Source organism: Gossypium arboreum, chromosome 8 (assembly GCF_025698485.1).
Source record: "Gossypium arboreum isolate Shixiya-1 chromosome 8, ASM2569848v2, whole genome shotgun sequence".
NCBI classification, from domain to species: Eukaryota; Viridiplantae; Streptophyta; class Magnoliopsida; order Malvales; family Malvaceae; genus Gossypium; species Gossypium arboreum.
Window position 1 is genome coordinate 102,748,371 of NC_069077.1, and position 21,658 is coordinate 102,770,028.

Below are 21,658 nucleotides of genomic sequence, written 5' to 3' on the forward strand. Positions count from 1 at the left end.
GAGGCGTTTTTACACACCAACTCATTCACACCACAATCATACAATTGCAATCATCACATAGATTTAAAGCTTACCACGCTCAACCCCGAGCAAGAACGTATTGCCTATTCGTCATGAGCTCAAGGTACTTACCCGATCCGCTGTCCATACTCAACTCGATGGAGACACACCCTCCATATAATTGTTTGATCAGAGATATATATATATATATATAGAGTACGCACACATAGTGCTTAATACTCGATTTCGCACACTTAGTGCCATGCGATTTAAGCCCGCACACACAGTGCCATACCCTTCGAGCTCGCACACTTAGTGCCATATATTTCCAGCATGCACACTTAGTGCCATATATTTCCAGCATGCACACTCAGTGCCATATTTTTCCGGCATGCACACTTAGTGCCAATCTCGTCACCGTACACTCAGATTGTTCCGCACACTTAGTGCCGAAAGCAACTTTCTACACATTTCACTATTTCTTTTACATTCAACAAATGTCATCATTCCATACACATACATTTTCATTTGTAAATATATATATCATCTCATTAAACACAATTGCATAAATTTTACAATCATTTAAGCAATATCAAATACGTGCTTAATGACTTACCTTGTGTTGGGTAAATAATTCCAAGTCGGCTACTCGATGATCTTCGATTTCCCTTGTTGGACGCTCTCCTTTAGGATCTTGAGCTTAAACAAATAAATTAGCTCATTCAACCGCTTTGGTACATATATTGGTATCCACATTTTAATGATCTTATGACATACGAACGACATGGTAAAATTTTATCTTACTACCTTACGTTCTTAGCTATTCGACTAATGACCTTATGCAATTACCATACTATCAATAATCCAATCATATTCATTACTCAAGTATAGTATTTTTCACATTCGGCAATAGTATTACATACAATAGCCGATTCTTCTTACTTTGTATTTATGCATCTATTTGATCATTAGTTTAGTTCAAACACCCATACACCAAGATTTATCAAGTTTAGCATGAAACATAACCTTAATCCTCAATGACCACTATGGTCGAAAATCCTAGTCAACCCAAAATCACAATTTCTAACACATAATTGTTCATAACACAATTAAAGCATCCTCTCCATTCCAACACTTCAAGACACATACATTTCCCACAAATCTCCAACTTCATATTCGGCCTTAGTGTACATACACAAGCCGATTTTTTCTTCCTATCATCCAACCTAACTATATGAATATTTAACTAGCTCACACTTCACCCATCCACAATCACTCATTTAACACAAAGAAAATAATCAACTCCTTCACTATCTACCATGGCGAATACTTCATGCACCACCCAAATCCAAAATTTTAACATGGGCTAGTTAAAGAACTTAGTAATCAACTTACATTAAGCTGAAATTTCAAAATCTAACATGAATTAATAACCTTGTTTTGAGCTTAAAGTTGACCGAAATCTCCCCTTCCCCTTTCTTTCTTCAATTCGCTAAGAGAGAACCAAAGGAAATGAAGCTCTTTTTTTTCTTTCTTTGCTCCATTCACGGCAAGGGGGCAACCACACACACACACATTTTTTTTTTGTTTCTCTTCCTACAACCTTAATATTTTATCAATTTTGACATCAACCATTAACAAAACATGTTTATGACATGTTTTCTTTTGCCCATCATCCTTGTCATGGCCGGCCACTAGGCTATCTTTAGGGAAATTTGACATGCAAATCCCTCATTTTCACAACATGCATTATTAGGCCACTTTGCATTTGCCTAGCACATTTCTAAATTTTCTCACACAAGTCCTTTCTAGTGAAATTCACCTTTATAACACTAAATCAAATCATCAAAAATGTCACACACAATTTAACACATATCATAGGCATCACAATAAATTTTAAATTATTTTTATGCCTCGGTTTTGTGGTCCCAAAACCACATCCCGTCTAGGGTCAATTTTGGGCTGTCACAAAATGTGTTTACTTTGATGTTTTATGGTAGAATATGAAGCTTGAAATTGTGTTAAACAACTTTTGCTAAGCAATTTTACGTGAAAACGAGTAAAACGACATAATTGGTAAAAATACCTAATGTTCATAAGTACATTAGAGTGAGAATTTGATATTTCTATAGAAGGGAAAAATGATCAGCATGTCATAAAACATAAGAACATAGGATGAAGTTTAATTTCCGAGCCTTGGGGAAAAAGTGTAAATATGTAAAAGTTTAGGGGTAAAAGTGTAATTTTGCAAAAGTTTGAGTCAAGGACTGTTTTATTAAATGTGAGTATTAAATAAGCTAAATTTGTTATTATAGATCAAGAAGAATGAAATACGAAGTTAGACCGAGGAAAGAAAAAGATAGTGGATTAAATTGATATAGTTGATCGTATTTTATTTCGAGGTATGTTTGCGGTAAATAAATGCAATATTCTATTATTTTATGTTAATGTTGTTAATTTCCAGCATGTGTATATATATTTTATGAAATTATTCAATGAAGACTCAAGCATGAATTGATAGAGAAGTAATTTCAAAAAGTCCCGGTTGAACCTTAGGAATGTGTAGGATACAAATATCATGACATTAGGGTTTAAGGATACCATGTAAGACCATGCCAAGGCATGGAAATTGGTAAGGTTTCTAAGGCAAGGATACCATGTAAGACCATGTCAAGACATGGCATTGATAAGTTACTATAAGGCAAAGGTTCCATGTAAGACCATGCCAAGCCAAGGCATTGGTGAGTTCATAAGGCAAGGATACCATGTAAGACCATGTCGAGACATGGCAATGGTAAGTTTCAAAAGGATACCACGTAAGACCATGAAAAGTCATGGAAATGGTAAGGTACCGTGTATCCTTAGTATTCCAAGTGGTTCAACGGGAAAATTTAAAGAGAATATCAAGGTAAGGTAAGGTAAGACGAGTTATACTAAAAAAGTAAGACAAGTTCATACTAAAAGAGAAAAGGTAAATATATGATGTTCATTTATGCTTGATAAGGAAAAAGGTAAGTAAAATGTATTAATAAATTTGATTAAGTAAGTATTTAAGTAAGTGAGTAAGTGAAGAAGTTTAAAATATGTCTATGACAATTAAAGAAGTTGCATTAAGTAGTATCATGCCAAGTAGTAAGATAATTCTTATGAATATTTTTATTTATTTCCATGCAAACTTACTAAGCTTAATGCTTACCCCTTTATTTTTCTTCTTTTTACAGTTTTTTCAAGCTAACTCGGGGATCATACAGTACATTGGAGGTCCGAGCACACTATCACAAGGATTATTTTGGTATAGCTAGACGTTTCATTTTGAGTATGGCATGTAAAGCATCGTAGCCATTTTGTGTGTATGATTTTATGATATGGCTAATGAATGGTATGTAAATGCTTGATAATGATTAGCTATTGGAATGGCTAATCAAGGGCATGTTTGGTGTTATGCATGCCTAAATGCTAGTTATTCCATGGAAATCATGAAAAAGGTGAAATTAGCTTTAAAACAGTATCAGACAGCATAATGATGTGAATTTGAAAAAATCACTAAAAATATTAGATATGGATTTAGATAGTGAATCTTATTAAGTCTATTTTCATGTGAAAGAAACATAGTAAATAAAGGAGTTGTATTTTTTGAGATATTTAAATTTTGGTGAGACAGGGTTAGAGTGATTTCCAAATCCCCTATTCTAATTTTATAAATTCACTAAAAATTGTACAAAAAAAATTAGGAGTTATACTTTATATTTGTTGATTCCTTATTGAGTCTAATTTTAAGAGAAATAACTGGCATGGTTATTTGAATCCTTTATAGGGAAAAAATTAATTCGTTGTGAACAGAGGTCAGAACAGCTGAACACTAAAACAGGGGAAACTTTAACTAATAAACTATACTAATTGGCTGGACCAAAAATTTTGAAACAAATTTAGTAAGAAGATATATGAGTCTAGTTCCAGAAAAAATTTACGGATTTGAATTTTGAGTTTCGTAACACGAGTTATGATTTATTTAGTGACTATGACGCAGATGGACAGTTTATTTATGAAAGATGAAATAAATTGTTTTGTTTTGTTTAAGTGATCAGAAAATTTTTATTGATTCTAGTTTATTCCCGAACCATTTCAATTTCATGTTTTAGGGTCTCGAGAACCCTTTTTAGGGACATATTGAATGAATGAAACTAAATTAATTTTAAAAGCAAATTTTTATGCCCCGAATTAGTAAGCTAAGTCCGGTAACACCTCGTGCTCGACTCCGGCGACGGTCTCGGGTAAGGGGTGTTACAAGGATATTGATCTGAGATAGTCTATACTGCAAAAGGCACATAGTAGTCCTTATGCTATGCATCCTGGTTGGAACAAGATGTACCAAGACCTTCGTGAGTTGTATTGGTGGCCAGGTCTTAAGCGTGAAGTTACCGACTTTGTGAGTAAATGCCTTACTTGTCAGCAGGTGAACGCTGAACATCAGTTACCTTCAGGGTTGCTTCAGCCAGTTAAGATTCAGCTGTGGAAGTGGGAGAAAGTGACTATGGACTTTGTTAGTGGGCTACCCCTAACGCCTTTTAAGAAAGATTCAATATGGGTCATTGTGGATCGATTGACCAAGTCTGTCCATTTCATACCTGTTCGTACTGATTACTCATTACAGAAACTGGCTAAGCTATATGTGTCTAAAATAGTGAGACTGCATGGGGTACCAGTTTCCATAATATCTGATAGAGATCCTCGCTTTACGTCTCGTTTCTGGAAGAAGTTACAAGGTTGGACTTTAGTACCGCGTTCTGCCCTCAGATAGACAGTCAGTCAGAGAGGGTGATTCAAATACTAGAGGACATGTTAAGGACTATTTTCTGTTAGTAGAGTTTGCATATAACAATAGCTACCAGTCTAGCATCCAGATGGCACTTTACGAGGAACTATATGGTCGTAGGTGTCGTTCTCCTTTGTCTTGGACTAAGTTGGGTGAGCGGCGTGTTATGGGCCCTGAATTGATTTCTGACACTGAGGATAAAGTAAGATTGATTCGGGATCAACTGAAGGCAGCATCGAACAGCCATAAATCATATGCAAATCTGAAACGTAAGGAAATTAAATATTCTATGGGGGACTTCGTCTTTCTCAAGGTCTCACCATGGAAGAAGGTACTGAGGTTTGGACGGAAGGGCAAGTTGAGCCCTAGGTTCATTGGGCCTTACCACATACTAAAACGTGTGGGACCGGTTGCTTATCAACTAGAGTTACCTCAGGAGTTGGACCGACTTCATGATGTGTTCCACATCTCTATGCTGAGGTGTTATTGCTGTGATCCTGCACATATTATCTCAACTGAGGAAATTGAGGTTAGGCCAAATCTGACCTTTGAGGAAGAGTCAGTTTAGATTTTAGACTATGATGTGAAGGTTCTGTGGAGGAAGTCTGTTCCACTAGTTAAGGTACTATGGCTAATAAACCGTAATTTATACATATTTTTACCCCATGCTTAACACATTTTATGGATGATTTCTTCTTAGAATTGGTGAATTAGATGCTCCTAATGCCTTAATTTCATGTTTTATGCTTAGGAGAGCATAGGAGACTGAAAGGAACAAGAAATGGGCCAAAAATAGAGAAAATGGGCCAAAGTACAAAATCAACACAGCCTGGACTTCCTCACACTGGCAGACCACACGGCCGTGTCAATTTGATAGAATCGAAGCACGATTCACACGGGTAGAATACATGCCCGTGCCACTCTAATAGGTTCAAGCATGGCTTGAAGTAATCACACACGGGCGTGTTCCTACTGAGCCCAAGTTGAGTCCAATTCGAAAATGGCTAATTTCGAGGGTTCTTAGGCATTCCAAAGCCTCTAAATACCCCTAGAGGAGGAAGAAAAGGGAGGCACAGAGAGGAAGGAAGGAATTACTCGAAAAAAACCGATTGATCCATCTCAGAAGCCTGATTCATCATCAAGACTGAAGATCTCCCCTCAATTTCCCTTCAGGATTTTGGGTTTTCTTTATGTTTTGTATTTGTTATTTTTCTGAGATGTTTTCCTTTTTCGTTATGAACTAAATCCCCTAAATACCTAAGGGGAATGAAACTTAAGACGAATCTTGTTATTATTTTCTGAATTGTATGATAAATATTTAACTTGTTCTTAATTATGTGTTCTTAATTCTTGTTTTGATATCTCAAGATACTGATTCAAGATAAGCTCTTATTTAGAGGAGGAATAGACCCTGTCTAAGAGTACATTAGTCATAATTAAGCGGAGTTGATTGCGTGCCTAGAGATAGGGTGACAAGATTTTGCCAGATTAGGGTGAAACCTAATAGGGGGATCCATAAATCGAGTTAATGCAACCCTAGAGTGTTAATTAGAGAAAAGTCTCAATTATTCAATCTAGGGATTAGATGTTATTAGTCTTGAATAGGGATAATAACATAACTTAGGGATCCCTACGGAAAAAGTTAAATGAATAAATCGTCCGATTCCGAGCCAGAATAACAAGTAAAGTCTAGGTGGATTTTGCCTTAGGTATTGTCTTAATTCAATCGTTTTCCAAAAGTAATCCCCTAATTCTACTCTCTGTAAATTCTTAGTTTAAATAATTAGTTAGATAATAAAAAGACAGTCATTACTAGTACTTTTAGTTCCTCGGGTTCGACAATTCGGTCTTGTTAAAACTATACTACTGTTTGATAGGTACACTTGCCTACATCGTGATAATAGTTAGTTTCAAGAACGATTCATTATAAATATTTAAAACCCGTCACACGAAAAATTGCGATCAAGTTTTTGGAGCCGTTGCTGGGGAACTAAGATATTAGGAACGCTCAATTTTTATTACTTTAGCCATTTATTTTTCTTGCAATTTAATTTAATTTTATTATTTATTATTTATTAATTTACTTTTTCTTTCTCTTGGCAGGTTTTTATAGTTTATAACTAGAAGAAACCCGTCAAGACCACTACTCTTTAACGAAGAAATCGATCGCACAGTTCACAGAAACCAAAGAGAAATAAGGCGAAGCTTAAGATACATAGAGAACAAGCAAAAGGACGATACTCAACCCCCAACCGAAGAGATGGTTGAAAACCAAGACAATCAGCTACCTCCTCCAATTGCGGTTAATCAAAATCCTACTCCATGCACTATGTATGATTATGCTAAACCTTCTTTAACAGGAACTGAATCGAGCATAGTTAGACCTGTTGTAGCTGCAAATACTTTTGAACTGAAACCTAACACAATTCAAATGATACAACAGTTTATTCAGTTTGGTGGTTTTTAGGATGAAGATCCCAACGCTCACTTAGCAAACTTTTTGGAACTATGCGATACATTTAAAATCAATGGCATTTCTGAGGATGCCATACGTCTTCGGTTGTTTCCCTTTTTGTTGAGAAACTAAGCTAAACAGTGGTTGAACTCGTTACCATAAGGGTCAATCACTACTTAGGAACAAATGACCGAAAATTTTCTATTAAAATATTTTCCACCGGCTAAAACGGCCAAATTACATAATGATATCTCTTCGTTTGTGCAAATGGACTTAGAAACTCTTTACGATGCATGGGAGAGATACAAGGACTTACTGAGAAGGTGCCCTCACCATGGGTTACCGCTTTGGCTACAGGTTCAAACGTTCCATAATGGCCTGATAAACTATAATTTATACATATTTTTACCCCATGTTTAACGCATTTTATGGATGATTTTCCATTACAATTGGTGAATTTGATGCTCCTAATGCTTTAATTTCATGTTTTACACTTAGGAGAGCATAGGAGAGCGAAAGGAAAGAGAAACGGGCCAAAAATAGAGAAAATGGGCCAAAGTACTAAATCAACACAACCTGGACCTCCTCACACTGGTAGAGCACACGACCGTGTCAATTTGGCAGACTCGAGCATGGCCTGAAGTAATCACACACGGGCGTGTCCCTGCCGAGCCCAAGTTGAGTCCAATTCGAAAAAGGCTAATTTCGAGGGCTTTTAGGCATTCCAAAGCCTATAAATACACCCTAGAGGAGGAAGAAAAGGGAGGAGAGAGTAGGGGGTAAGGAATTACTCTAAGAAAGCTGATTGATTCATCTCAGAAGCCAGATTTATCATCAAGACTGAAGATCTCTCCTCAATTCCCCTTCAAGAGTTTTGGGTTTTCTTTATGTTTTGTATTCTTTATTATTCTGAGATGTTTTTTTATTTAATTATGAACTAAATCCCTTAAATACCTAAGGGTAATGAAACCTAAGACGAATCTTGTTATTATTTTCTGAATTGTATGAAAAATATTTGACTTGTTCTTAATTATGTGTTCTTAATTCTTGTTTTGATATCCCAGGATACCGATTTAAGATAAGCTCTTATTCAGAGGAGGAATAGACCCTGTTTAAGAGTACATTTTTCATAATTAAGCGGAGTTGATTGCGCGCCTTGTGACAGCCCTAATGTGACCCTAGTCGAAAAGTGGTTTCGGGACCACAAAACTGAGTCATAAAAATAATTAATTGCTATATTCTATGCTTATTATGTGTGTACATGAGTATGTGGAAGTTTCATTCTCTAATTTTGCCAATTGCATGAGAAATTATTAAATAGGGATCAATATGAGACATGGTGAAATATGATAGGCTAATTTTAAATGGCTTGTTAATGCATGATGACACAAGGGTGGACTTGCATGTCAAATTCCCCAATTCCTTTGTAGTGGCGGCCAAGATGGATTGTTGATGGGCAATATATATGTTAATTAGATATTATAATAAGAAATTGGGTTATTGGAGATAAAATATTGTTAGTAAAAGAAGGTAAAATGAAAAAATGAAGGAATGCTCATCTTTCTTCTCCATTGCCGTGACTTGAGCGAGGAAGAAGAAAGGAATTCTTTTGTTCATGATTCGGCTTGGATGATGCTTAGGAAGAGGTAAGCACTTTGAAATTCTTGGAAATTTAGGTATAAATAAGGTGATTAGTTCAAGTTCTACTCATTCCATGGATTAAGTTTGGTTGTTTGGAGGTTTGATATTCGGCCAAGTAGTTTGAAGCTCTTGGTACATATACTTTTTCTTGAAGGTTGAAATTGGTTTGTTCATAAGGGGGGAACCGAATGTGGTCATTGAAGGGTCTTAATGAACAAAATGTGTGGCTTGGGTTTATGACATTCGGTTAAGGAATATTGTGTGCTAGCAAGGTTGGTTTAATATATATATGTAAATCACTTTGTATTTGATGATTAGAAAAAATAGTGAAGGGCAAATTAAAATGATGTTGGATAAATTTTAGTATAGTTGTGCTTAAGCATTCGGTCATTGATGGGCATTGTTGTAACCTAATTGTAGTTGCAACTCTTAATTTTGAGAGGAATTTGTACATATAAGTTAAGTGAATGGTTAGGGCGAATGAGGTGTATAAAATATTAAAGCATGCTAGAATTATACATTAGTAAGAATGTGTAATTGTACTAAATTCTCTATTTGAATTCGGTTAGGTATAGTCATGGTATGAGCTCATTAAGGGTGCTATCTTATAAGTGAATGTAGCTTTAGTTAACCTTATGTGCCATGCGTGTGCTAAAATAATTAATGAATTGGATGTTATTATAGGTGTATGGTTGGTCTTATTATTAAAAATAAGGGTTGAGTACCTTGAATTTCTCTTTGATATTCAAAATGATTAAATCAATTTAATTGTTAAATTAAGCTCAAGAGCAAAGGGGAACTAAATCGGATAAAGGAAAGGAGAAAGCAATCGAATAGCCGAGTTGGAACCGTTCTACCCAACACAAGGTAAGTCATTAAGCATATATTTGGTATTGATTTAAACGATCGTAATACCTATGCAATTGTGTTTAATGAGGTGAAATGTATACAAATGTATATGTATGTAGAGATGAAATTGTCGAATGTAAAAAAAAGAAGTGAAGCGTATAGAGTGGCTGGTTTTCGGCACTAAGTGTGCGGGCAATAAGTGTTCACGGTTGAGAGATTGGCACTGAGTGTGCGAGCTTGAAATGCATGGCACTGAGTGTGCGAGCTTGAAATGCATGGCACTAAGTGTGCGAGCTTGAAATGCATGGCACTAAGTGTGCGAGTTTAAAGTATATGGCACTAAGTGTGCGCGGCTGATTATTAAGCACTATGTGTGCGAACCCACTATGTATTTTCTATAGATTATTTACATTAAGGGTGCGACCTTACCGAGTCGATTTTGGACAGCGGAAAGGGTAAGTACCTTGAGTTCATGGCTAATAGGTGCCATGTTTATATTTGGAGTTGAGCGTGGTAAGTTTTGAACCTATGTGATGATTATAATTGAAGTCACGTACATAAGGTTCATCGTGGAATAGGTGAAAGTTTGTTTAGTTGTATGATTGTAACGAAAATAAAAAGATGTATGGAAATGCCTCAATTACTCTATTGAATAGCGTATGAAATGTCAATGTAGGACTTGGAATGAGATTGAATCGTAAGGTCTAATAAACTATGGCATAGTTCGGTATGGATGGAGTACTTAGCCTCATTTCGTTGTTTCCTCTTGTGAAAATTTTATTAATGGATGGTGGTGTAATGCTTATGACTTACTGAGTTATATACTCATTCGGTGTTTTCTTGTCATCTATTTTAGGTTTCTTGGACTCGACTTTTTGCGTACTCGGGACCGTCATCGAAGTCATCACACCGGCTAGCAACTTTTGGTATCTTCTTTTTAGTTGGTCTAGGAGAACATTTCGGCATGTATAGGCTATTATGTTTTGTTGAAATTTGGTATGTAAACTTTAGCCATGCGAAAATGGCATAATGTTCGGTTGGATTTGATTCTATGATGTTTGGACACAAGTCTTGGTAATTCGGTTTTGGTTGAGTATTGGTTGAGGCCTACTCGATTATTATGCCATATGTCATGGCTGATTATTTTCGGTGTTAAATTCATGATTTGGTAATAGTGTAGTAGGGAGATGCTCGGTGATGATTAACCTTTGGCATGGCTAGTCATGGTCATAATTTGTAATATGTATGATGAATTATTAGTTAGATCAAGGAAAAATCATGAAATAGGCATAGTTTGCTTTAGTAACTGATGCTGACAGCAGCAGTGATGTGAGATTGAAAAATCACTAAAAATAGTATAAATGGAATTAAATAATGAATAAATTATGTAATCGAAGCTTGATGAGTCTATTTCCATATGGAAGAAACGAAACTACCATATGAGCTGTATGTTAGGAGATAATTAAATTCTTTTGAAACAGGGCCAGAGCGATTTCTGGATCCCCTGTTTCGACTTAGAAAATTCACCGTAAATTTTATCGAGATAATTAGAGGTTGTGCCTTATATGTAAAGATGCTTTATCGAGTCTAGTTTCATTAGAGACAAACATCATAGGCATTGAAGCCCTTTACAGGGAGATATTTAAATCGTAAGGTACAGAGGTCAGTGTAGTCGAACCTTGAAAAAGGGGAGACTTTAATGAATAAACTGTACTAATTGGCCCAACCAAAAAATTCTACAAAAATTTCCCCATATAGATATATGAGTCTAGTTTTGGATAAAATTTACAGAATTGGATTTCGAGTTCCAGAACTCAAGATATGATTTTTAAAGCGACTACGATACAGTTAGCCGGCTTGCCTAGAACAAAAAAAAATAAATATTAAATAGGGGAAATAAATGAAGTAAGCTCGGTAACACCTCGTATTCGATTTCCGGTAACGGTCACGGGATTGGAGTGTTACACGCCTAGACATAGGGTGACAAGATTTTGCCGGATTAGGGTGAAACCTAATAAGGGGATCCATAGATCGAGTTAATGCAACCCTAGAGTGTTAATTAGAGAAAAGTCTCGGTTATTCAATCTGGGGATTAGACGTTATTAGTCTTAAATAGGGATAATAACATAACTTAGGGATCTCAACGAAACAAGTTAATTGAATAAATTGTCTCATTCGGAGCCAGAATAACAAGTAAAGTCTAGGTGGATTTTTCCTTAGGTATAGCTTTCATTCAATCGATTTTCCCGAAGGCAATTCCCCAATTCTATTCATTGTGAGTTCTTAGTTTAGGTAATTAGTTAGTTAAAACAAAAACCTCTGTATTCTTAGGCTAGATAATAAAAAAATAGTCATTACTAGTACTTTTAGTTCCTTTGGGTTCGACAATCCGATCTTGCTAAAACTATACTACTGTTCGATTGGTACACTTGCCTACATCGCGATAATAGTTAGTTCAAGAACGAGTAATTATAAATATTTAAAACCTATCACGAAATCACGGGATCAATTTTTTGGCACCGTTGCTGAGGAACTGAAATATTAGGAACACTCAATTTTTATTACTTTAGCCATTTATTTTTCGTGCACTTTAATTATTATTATTATTTATTAATTTACTTTTTCCTTCTCTTGGCAGGTTTTTATAGTTTATGACTAGAAGAAATCCGTCAAGACCATTACTTTTTGACGAAGAAATCAATCGTACAGTTCGCAGAAATTAAAGAGAACTAAGGCGAAACTTAAGATACACAGAGAATGAGCAAGAAGACGATACTCAACCCCCAACAGAAGAGATGGCTGATAACCAAGGCAATCAGCTACCTCCTGCAATTGCGGTTAATCAAAACCCTGCTCCACGCACTATGTATGATTATGCTAAACCTTCTTTAACAGGAACTGAATCTAGCATAGTTAGACCTATAGTAGCTGCAAATACTTTTGAATTAAAACCTAACACTATTCAAATGATACAGGAATTTGTTCAGTTTGATGGTTTGCAGGATGAGGTTCCCAACACTCATTTAGCCAACTTAGAACTATGCAATACATTTAAAATTAATGGTGTCTCTGATGATGCCATTCGTCTTTGGTTATTCCCTTTTTCATTGAGGAACAAAGCTAAACAGTGGTTGAACTCGTTACCATGAGGGTCAATTACTACTTGGGAACAAATGACCTAAAAAATTTTACTAAAATATTTTCCGCCGGCTAAAACGGCTAAATTACGTAATGATATCTCTTCTTTTGTGCTGATGGATTTAGAAACACTCTACGATGCATAGGAAAGATACAAGGACCTTTTAAGAAGGTGCCCTCACCATGGGTTACCGCTTTGGCTACAGGTTCAAATGTTCCATAATGGCCTGAATCCTTCAACTCGACAAATGGTTGACCCAGCTGCTGGCAGAACCATCAATAATTAAACACCTGAAGATGGCTATGAGTTTATAGAGGAGATGTCACTGAATAACTATCAGTGGCAAGTCATGAGGACAAAGCCAACGAAAACAGCCGGTGTTTATAACATCGATTCGGTCACCATGCTCTCTAATCAGGTAGAACTCTTAAATAAAAAAATTGATGGTTTTCTTAGTTCTTCACAGGTTCACCCAATAATGCAGTGCGAAGCAAGTGGAGATGGAACAAGCCATTCGGAATACCAACCTTATGGCTACAACATGGATAACGAGCAATTAAACTACATGGGTAATAATCCTCGACCTCAAAACAATCCATATAGTAACACTTATAATGCGGGTTGGAGGAACCACCCCAATTTCTCGTGGAGCAGTCAAGGAAATCAAAGACCACAACCACCTCCACCCTACCAACAGGAAAAGAAGCTGAACCTTAAAGAGATGCTCTCAAAGTTTATTTCGGTGTCAAAAACTCATTTCCAGAACACCGAGACAACAATTAAAAATCAACAAGCTTCAATCTAAGGGCTCGAAACTCAGATAGGTCAGCTTTCCAAACTAATTTCTGAACGACCACAAGGTAGCTTGCCAAGTAATACTGAACCCAACCCAAGGGAACAGCTAAACGCAATTAATATTCAAGATGAAAAAGGAGTTTTTGAGCCAGAACCAAAATCGAGGCAAGAAACTGTGGTAAGCAAAGGCCAAGGTGAGGTAGATAATAATAAAAACAAAATGGTGAATGTCAAACATAAACCTCATGTCCCATACCCCAACACGACAAGGAAAGACCGCTCAGATGAACAATTTGGTAAATTCCTTAAACTCTTAAAAAATTACATATTAATTTACCGTTTATTGAAGCCCTATCGCAAATGCCAAATGCAATGAAATTTTTAAAGGAATTTTAGCAAATAAGTGGAAGTTGGACAAGGCATCGCACGTAGAGCTAAATACAGTTTGCTCAGCTATTCTCCAAAATAGACTACCGAACAAACCAAAAGATCCAAGAAGTCTTACAATTCCTTGCTTAATTGGCAGTTTAGATGTTAATAATGCATTAGCTAATTTAGAGGCTAGTATTAACGTCATGCCCTACAAAATGTTTAAGCAATTAGGTCTCGAGAAACCCAAACAAACTAGGATGAGCATTCAATTAGCTGATAAAACCATAAGGTTCCCTAGGGGTATTATTGAAGATGTACTAGTTAAAATCAATAAATATATATTTCCCGTTGATTTTATTGTTCTAGATATAGAGGAGGATAGCAACACTCCTTTAATTCTGGAAAGGCCCTTTTTAGCAACTACTAAAACGATTATTTATGGTGGCACAGGTGAACTCACACTCCGTGTGGGAGACGAAACAATCATCTTTCAAGCTCGCAATTTTGGCAACACATCGAGAATTGAAGGTGATCGTTTAACCCATTCTCCTAGAACTGACAATATGGTACAACCTACTCTACAGGAAATGAGTTTGAAGGAAGCACACGAGTCATTCTCAAGCAATAGTGAGGACTTGTTCATGAAGATCAAAGATTACAAATTGAGGAACTCAATGAATGGCGGACGCATAAACCAAGAACACTCGACAAACCGAATCTACGATAGAACGAGCTCAATACCTTTCCAAATCAACTTAAGATTGGAGATAGAGTCTTATTAGATGCTGCAGATCAACACATTGTCACTACCACACTGAATGAAGAAATACCTCTTACGGTCGAGGAAAGGCACCCCAAGTTTGGCACTTTTAAGGTAAACAACACCCGTTTAAAACCTTATTTTGATGAGATTGATGACAAGAATGAGGAGTATAAACTCCTCAAACCACCATGATTATTCAACAGAGAGGTAAGTCAAGCTTAGACTATAAATAAGCACTTCTCGAGAGGCAACCTGAGCACTAACTATATTAATTTCTTTAAAATTTAGTATTCGACATTTAACTTACTAACAGAACACTTGAATACAGGTTTTCCACAGAGACACGGCCAAGCACACGGGAGTGCGTAGGGCTGTGTGAAAACAGGGCAAAGATTTCCCCAAACACGGGCTGCGATAAAATGCCACGGCCATGCGACATGGCTGTGGTCGGGCCTACCAAAACAACACGGGCGTGCAACACGCCCGTATGGAATAACCATGGGCGAACCTGTTAAAACAGCATGGGCGTGTGACACGCCCGTGTCTAACACCGGTGGTCGAACTTGTCAAATGACCACTGGTGTGGGGCATTCATACAAGGGCATGTATTAAATGTCAGACGCGCCCAATTTCAAAATTCGCGAATCACACAGGCTGAAAATTGGGGAACACGGGCGTGTTCCCTTGCAGTGTGCCCTAAGATCTATAAATACACTGCACTATTCACTTTCTTCCCCATTCAAAAACCCTAACCCTATCCGTTGCAAGTCCATACGCTCTTCCTGCCACGCCCATGCGCCGTTTCTCACTTCATTTTTGATGCTCAATCTCTTTCCCTTAGCGTTTGTTTACTCCTTTCACTTCTATTTTACTTATTTCTAATGCTTATTATCAACATAATCTTCATATCTTTTGAACTATTTTTCATTTTTCTATCATTTAATTTGCATTCTTAGGTTAGTTATCATATATTTCGTATTAAATCAAGTTATTAGGAACACCTCATACCCACGACATTACTATGCTTATTCTCATGCTATTACCATGCCAATGTCTATCATTTAATTTGCATTCCCAGGTTAGTTATCATACATTCCGTGTTAAATTGAGATTAGGAAAACCTCATACCCATTACATTTCTATTCTCATTCTCATTATTATTGTGGTTGAGTTTGCTTCATATTAGTAGTCTCGCTGAAATAGTTAGTTCAAATTCATGCCTTTTACTTCTTCAAATTCGTTTACCTATTATTATTATTCTTTATATTATAGGCTTTTAATGTCATCTTCATGAGGAAAGAAAATCGACGTACCTTCCTTGAATAAGAGGAAGGGAGCGTCATCTTCTGCGGGTCTAACCACGAAAATCTGTCACCCTCTCCTGCAGTTCCCCCGAAGGCCCCAAGAAGAGATTTTCCAAATACTTCAGGCTCGACCCTTAATTATGGTCCGCTGCATCGACTGGGCTGCCGTAGAATAAGTTCAGATGGCTGATGCAATTTGGGCCATCCTAACCACCAACCCTTGGGAGCTGTTCTTTGGGATCATCAAACCAACATACCTCGAGCTCACAATGGAACTATGCTCAACGTTCCATCTTCAGACCATAATGACAAATTACAATGATCCCGGCACGGTCCAACTTCACCTAGGTGGGTTAGTCCTCCAGCTAAGCGTCCCAGAGTTCGGTGCTGTACTAGGCTTATAGACGGAGGAGTTCAAGGAGGAAAATGAACTACATGCTCTCACTCGCCACATACATTTTTCTCCCTTGAAGTGCTGGCACACTTTGGCCCCTGGCGCAGCCTCCTACAATCCTAGCCGCTCCAAGGCATCAGTTCTCCCACCATCCCTGAGGTACCTACACGCCATTTTAGCTTACACAATTACAATGAGGTGAGAGAGCACTAGCATCGTCAACACTCACGATGCCTACTTCTTATGGTGTATGTCGCACAGGCACATCATCGACCTTACCTATTTCATCGCCCTCGCGATTCAGTACCAGACAGAGTGGCATCGGAAGTGGGTCATATCCATTAGCCCTTACATGACTCGATTGGCTCGACACTTCAGACTCCTCAACATCGCGGCCCAAGAATCATCCCTTACCCTCATCGGTCAGATGTCTCCACAAGGCATCTCGAGCATACTTAGCATAAGGATGATCGAGAGGCGTTGAGGAACCTACCCTCCCCAATATCGTCTCGCCTAATCTACTGAGGAGGAAGCCTATGAGGACATTCCTGATGATGTCCCTCCACAGCATGAGGACCCATCGACTCAGCCACCACCACCCTCTCGTCCAGTTCATGCGTCGGCTTCATATGCTGACATCTCTGAGCGCCTAATTCAATTCGAGCAGCAGTGTTTTCAACAATTTGACAACATTGATGCTACTCTACAGCAGATTTGTCAGCACCTCCACATCTCATCGCCAGTCCCACCTCGCGAACCATCCAGCGATGAAGATGTTTAAAAACATTTATTTATTATTTTATGTTTTTAATTTTTATTAAAACTACTTTTTATTTTTATTAGATTTTAGAAATTTTATTTTTAATTATTAATTCTGGTTACTTCTTATTGAGTAATTAATCTTCCTAATATCCCTTAAAAAGTTCCTGATTTTATCACAGTTATATAGAGCTCTTAAGGTCATCAACACATAGGAACTAAAACAGCCATAAATCGTATGCAGATCTGAAACATAAGGAAATTAAATATTCTATGGGGGACTTCGTCTTTCTCAAGGTCTCACTATGGAAGAAGGTACTGAGGTTTGGACGGAAGGGCAAGTTGAGCCCTAGGTTCATTGGGCCTTACCACAGACTGAAACATGTGGGACCGGTTGCTTATCAACTAAAGTTACCTCAGGAGTTGGACCGACTTCATGATGTGCTCCACATCTCTATGCTAAGGTGTTATCGCTGTGATCCTGCACATATTATCTCAACTGAGGAAATTGAGGTTAGGCCAAATCTGACCTTTGAGGAAGAGTCAGTTTAGATTTTAGACTGTGATGTAAAGGTTCTGTGGAGGAAGTCTGTTCCACTAGTTAAGGTACTATGGCTGATAAACCGTAATTTATACATATTTTTACCCCATGCTTAACACATTTTATGGATGATTTCTCTTTAGAATTGGTGAATTTGATGCTCCTGATGTCTTAATTTCATGTTTTATTCTTAGGAGAGCATAGGAGAGTGAAAGGAACGAGAAACGGGCCAAAAACAAAGAAAATAGGCCAAAGTACAAAATCAACACGGCCTGGACTTCCTCACACGGGCAGACCACACGGCCATGTCAATTTGGTAGAATCGATGCACGACTCACACGGGTAGAACACATGCCTGTGCCATTCTAACAGATTCGAGCACAACTTGAAGTAATCGCACACGGGCGTGTTCCTATCGAGTCCAAGTCGAGTCCAATTCAGAAAAGGCTAATTTCGAGGGTTCTTAGGCATTCCAAAGCCTATAAATACACCCTAGAGGAGGAAGAAAAGGGAGGCACAGAGAGGAAGGAAGGAATTACTTGAAGAAAGCCGATTGATCCATCTCAGAAGCTGGATTCATCATCAAGACTGAAGATCTCCCCTCAATTTCCCATCAGGATTTTTGGGTTTTCTTTATGCTTTGTACTCATTATTTTTCTGAGATGTTTTCCTTTTTAGTTATGAACTAAATCCCCTAAATACCTAAGGGGAATGAAACCTAAGATGAATCTTGTTATTATTTTCTGAATTGTATGATAAATATTGAACTTGTTCTTAATTATGTGTTCTTAATTCTTGTTTTGATATCTCAGGATACTGATTCAAGATAAGCTCTTATTCAAAGGAGGAATAGACCCTGTCAAAGAGTACATTTGTCATAATTAAGCGTAGTTGATTGTGCGCCTAGAGATAGGGTGACAAGATTTTGCCGGATTAGGGTGAAACCTAATAGGGGATCCATAGATCGAGTTAATGCAACCCTAGAGTGTTAATTAGAGAAAAGTCTCAGTTATTCAATCTAGGGACTAGATGTTATTAGTCTTGAATAGGGATAATAACATAACTTAGGGATCTCTACGGAGCAAGTTAAATGAATAAATCGTCCAATTCGGAGCCAGAATAACAAGTCTTGGTGGATTTTTCCTTAGGTATTGTCTTAATTCAATCGTTCTCCAAAACTAATCCCCCAATTCTACTCTCTGTGAATTCTTAGTTTAGATAATTAGTTAGTTAAACAAAAACCCCCTTATTTTTAGGCTAGATAATAAAAAGACAATTATTACTAGTACTTTTAGTTCCCTTAGGTTCGACAATCTGGTCTTGGTAAAACTATACTACTGTCCGATAGGTACACTTGCCTACATCGTGATAATAGTTAGTTTCAAGAACGATTCATTATAAATATTTAAAACCTGTCACACAAAAAATCACAATCAATAGTGTAATCACAGTTCTGAAGAAGCCACGTAGGAACCCGAGGAGACGATGCGACAATAATACCCTCATCTGTTTTGATCAGGTAAATTTCGAGGCTGAAATTTTCTTTTAGGGGGTAGAGTTGTAACACCCCAAAATATAGGTACTTATTTTCTGTATGTTGTGTAACTCAAATGCATGTTTGTCTCAATGGTTAAGTGTCCTGGGAAGCGTCTGAGAAGTCTAGGGTTCAAGCTTGGGCATTTGCAAAAAAAATTATTTTAAGGAATGAACCTTTACCATGGTTAGTAGAATTTTAAATTATTGAGGGTAAAATATGTCATAAAAAGCCTGTTGGTACAAGGGGTAATGGCGTGTTGCTAATGCTAAGGGACTTGAGTTCGAGTCCTACTGTATGCAAAGGGTGTCTTTTTGCTGCTGTGGTGTGTAAAAGGTTGTTTGTCAGTGGGATTCTGATGTTCATGGGAGGTTGAACGTGTTAAGGGGAGTGGGGAGTGTGTAGCCGAATTCTAGGAGTGTTGTAAGGAGAAAAGTTAGGAGTGTTTGACAGGATGTGGATAGTGTTTAGTTGGAGAATGAGAAGTCAGGTGAGGAGAGAGTTAGGGGTGCCTGTGGGGGAAAGTCTTTGTGGCAAAATCGGTCATAGGACTTTCCTTTTCTCTAGTGCTGAAATTGTGTTTTTGCTTTACTCTCCATTTTGGTAGATTCACTTTTTTGTTCTTCTTTGTGTTTTTGGTTGAGGCTGAATTGACCATTTGGGTATTTTCTTTTACTTATCCAAACTTTAGTCGAATACCTTTTCTCTCCTCATCTCAATTCCTTTGGTTTTCTTCAAGCGTCCGTTCTCGCATTGCTAAAACCAAGCATTTTCTACTTTTCCCTCATCTCTTTCTTTCAGCTCTGTAGTTATTGGTTCTTTCTCTTTTCTCTTTCAGATCATTTTATTTATCACTTCTATTTATCTAGTATCTTGGCTGAATACTACTCCACCCTCCACTCTTCTATCTTTGTTTTTGTTTCAAGTTATTGAGGATTCACTGACAAATCAGTAAGTGCTCTTGGTTTCTCTTTTTGTTTCTCTTCACCATTATGATATTCTTTTAATATCTCCTCTTCTCTTTCGATTGCTGCTAAGGGTACGATTGTACCACTTTGTCCCTACCACTCTGTGTACTTTCGGCTTTTATGGTGAGTGTAGGCCAACTGCTCTTCTCTCCAAAGTGATTCTGCATTTTTTGGTAGGTCCTTGCTTGGTTTTGTTCTTTTGACTTTCTTTTACTTTCCCTCTCTGCTATGTCAATCCTGTAGCTAACACCTCCTTTTACTGTGGACTTGCTAGGAGTATTGGGTGACCAATCTTGTTCAGTAGTTTAAGCAGGTTAACCCACTTTTGTTCATTCAATGCAAGGCAAGTATCTAATGTTTTTGGGACTAGGTATTAAAGAGGATGATGATTGACCTTTTTTATCAAATGGCTAATGGAATGCCTTGTATGAATGTAGGATTGGTGCTCATGGACTTCTACCACTTTTCACAAACGTAGATTAGCAAAAGGCGGAAAAGTATGATTGTTGACGCTTCACGAGCGTGCGATCACTGGTGTGGTAATCTGAATGCGTAAAACATGGGCGGTTGATCGTAGACGCCCCCAGGAGCATTTTTATGGTCTTGGACCATTTTGGGCCATGATGGGTCGTGTGGGCCCCACGGGCTCGTGGGCCCTACACGAACATGTGGGGATTATTGGGCCAGGTTGTGCAGTTCATACGACCAAGGTCATTTTTGGGCTTTATGGGCCACATGGGCGTGTGGCCCCACATGGGTCGTGTTATGGGTTTTGGGCCCATTTTTACTGTTTTATTGTTAAGGTTGCACGGGTCGCCCAAGACAACTGTGGACCTACTGTTGGGTCGATAAGTACACTTAGACCTTATATTGATGAAATGACCATTATACCCCTATGATGGAAAATGATTGATATTCCCCTATGTTATGTATGATTGTATTCGAGAATGACATTTATGCATACACGTATGATATTATGACATGACATTTTGTATGGGGGTGGGTTGATATATTTGGATGAAGTGTACTGTACTGGCAGCTCTGTTGCAAATATTGTTTAGTGCCGCAATCGGTGCTATCTTTTGGAGTGTAGGGATGGGTAGGTCGATTTTATCTCCACATGGAGTGTAGGGCTGGACGGAGTGGAGTGTAGAGGATGTATGGCTAGGACTTCTGATTGCATTTCTACTACTATTACTGTAATGGGCTAAGACCCACACTGATACTGCTACTGTAATGGGCTATGGCACTAACTGATATTGGATTGTCACAGATGGGCTTAACCCAAACTGTATTTGTCTACGGTTTGACTGATTATTGTAAAGGGATTT

General features: G+C 37.7%; 2 non-coding genes across 2 annotated transcripts; both read right to left on the reverse strand.

The window, feature by feature from the left end:
* Window positions 1-7,503: 7,503 nt before the first annotated feature.
* On the reverse strand, window positions 7,504-7,609 carry LOC128280271 (small nucleolar RNA R71). The gene has a single exon (XR_008270451.1). It is a non-coding gene; the product is annotated as a small nucleolar RNA R71 (small nucleolar RNA).
* Window positions 7,610-12,979: 5,370 nt separating this feature from the next.
* Window positions 12,980-13,086, reverse strand: LOC128279745 (small nucleolar RNA R71). Its single transcript, XR_008269941.1, has one exon. It is a non-coding gene; the product is annotated as a small nucleolar RNA R71 (small nucleolar RNA).
* Between the last annotated feature and the right edge of the window lie 8,572 nt (window positions 13,087-21,658).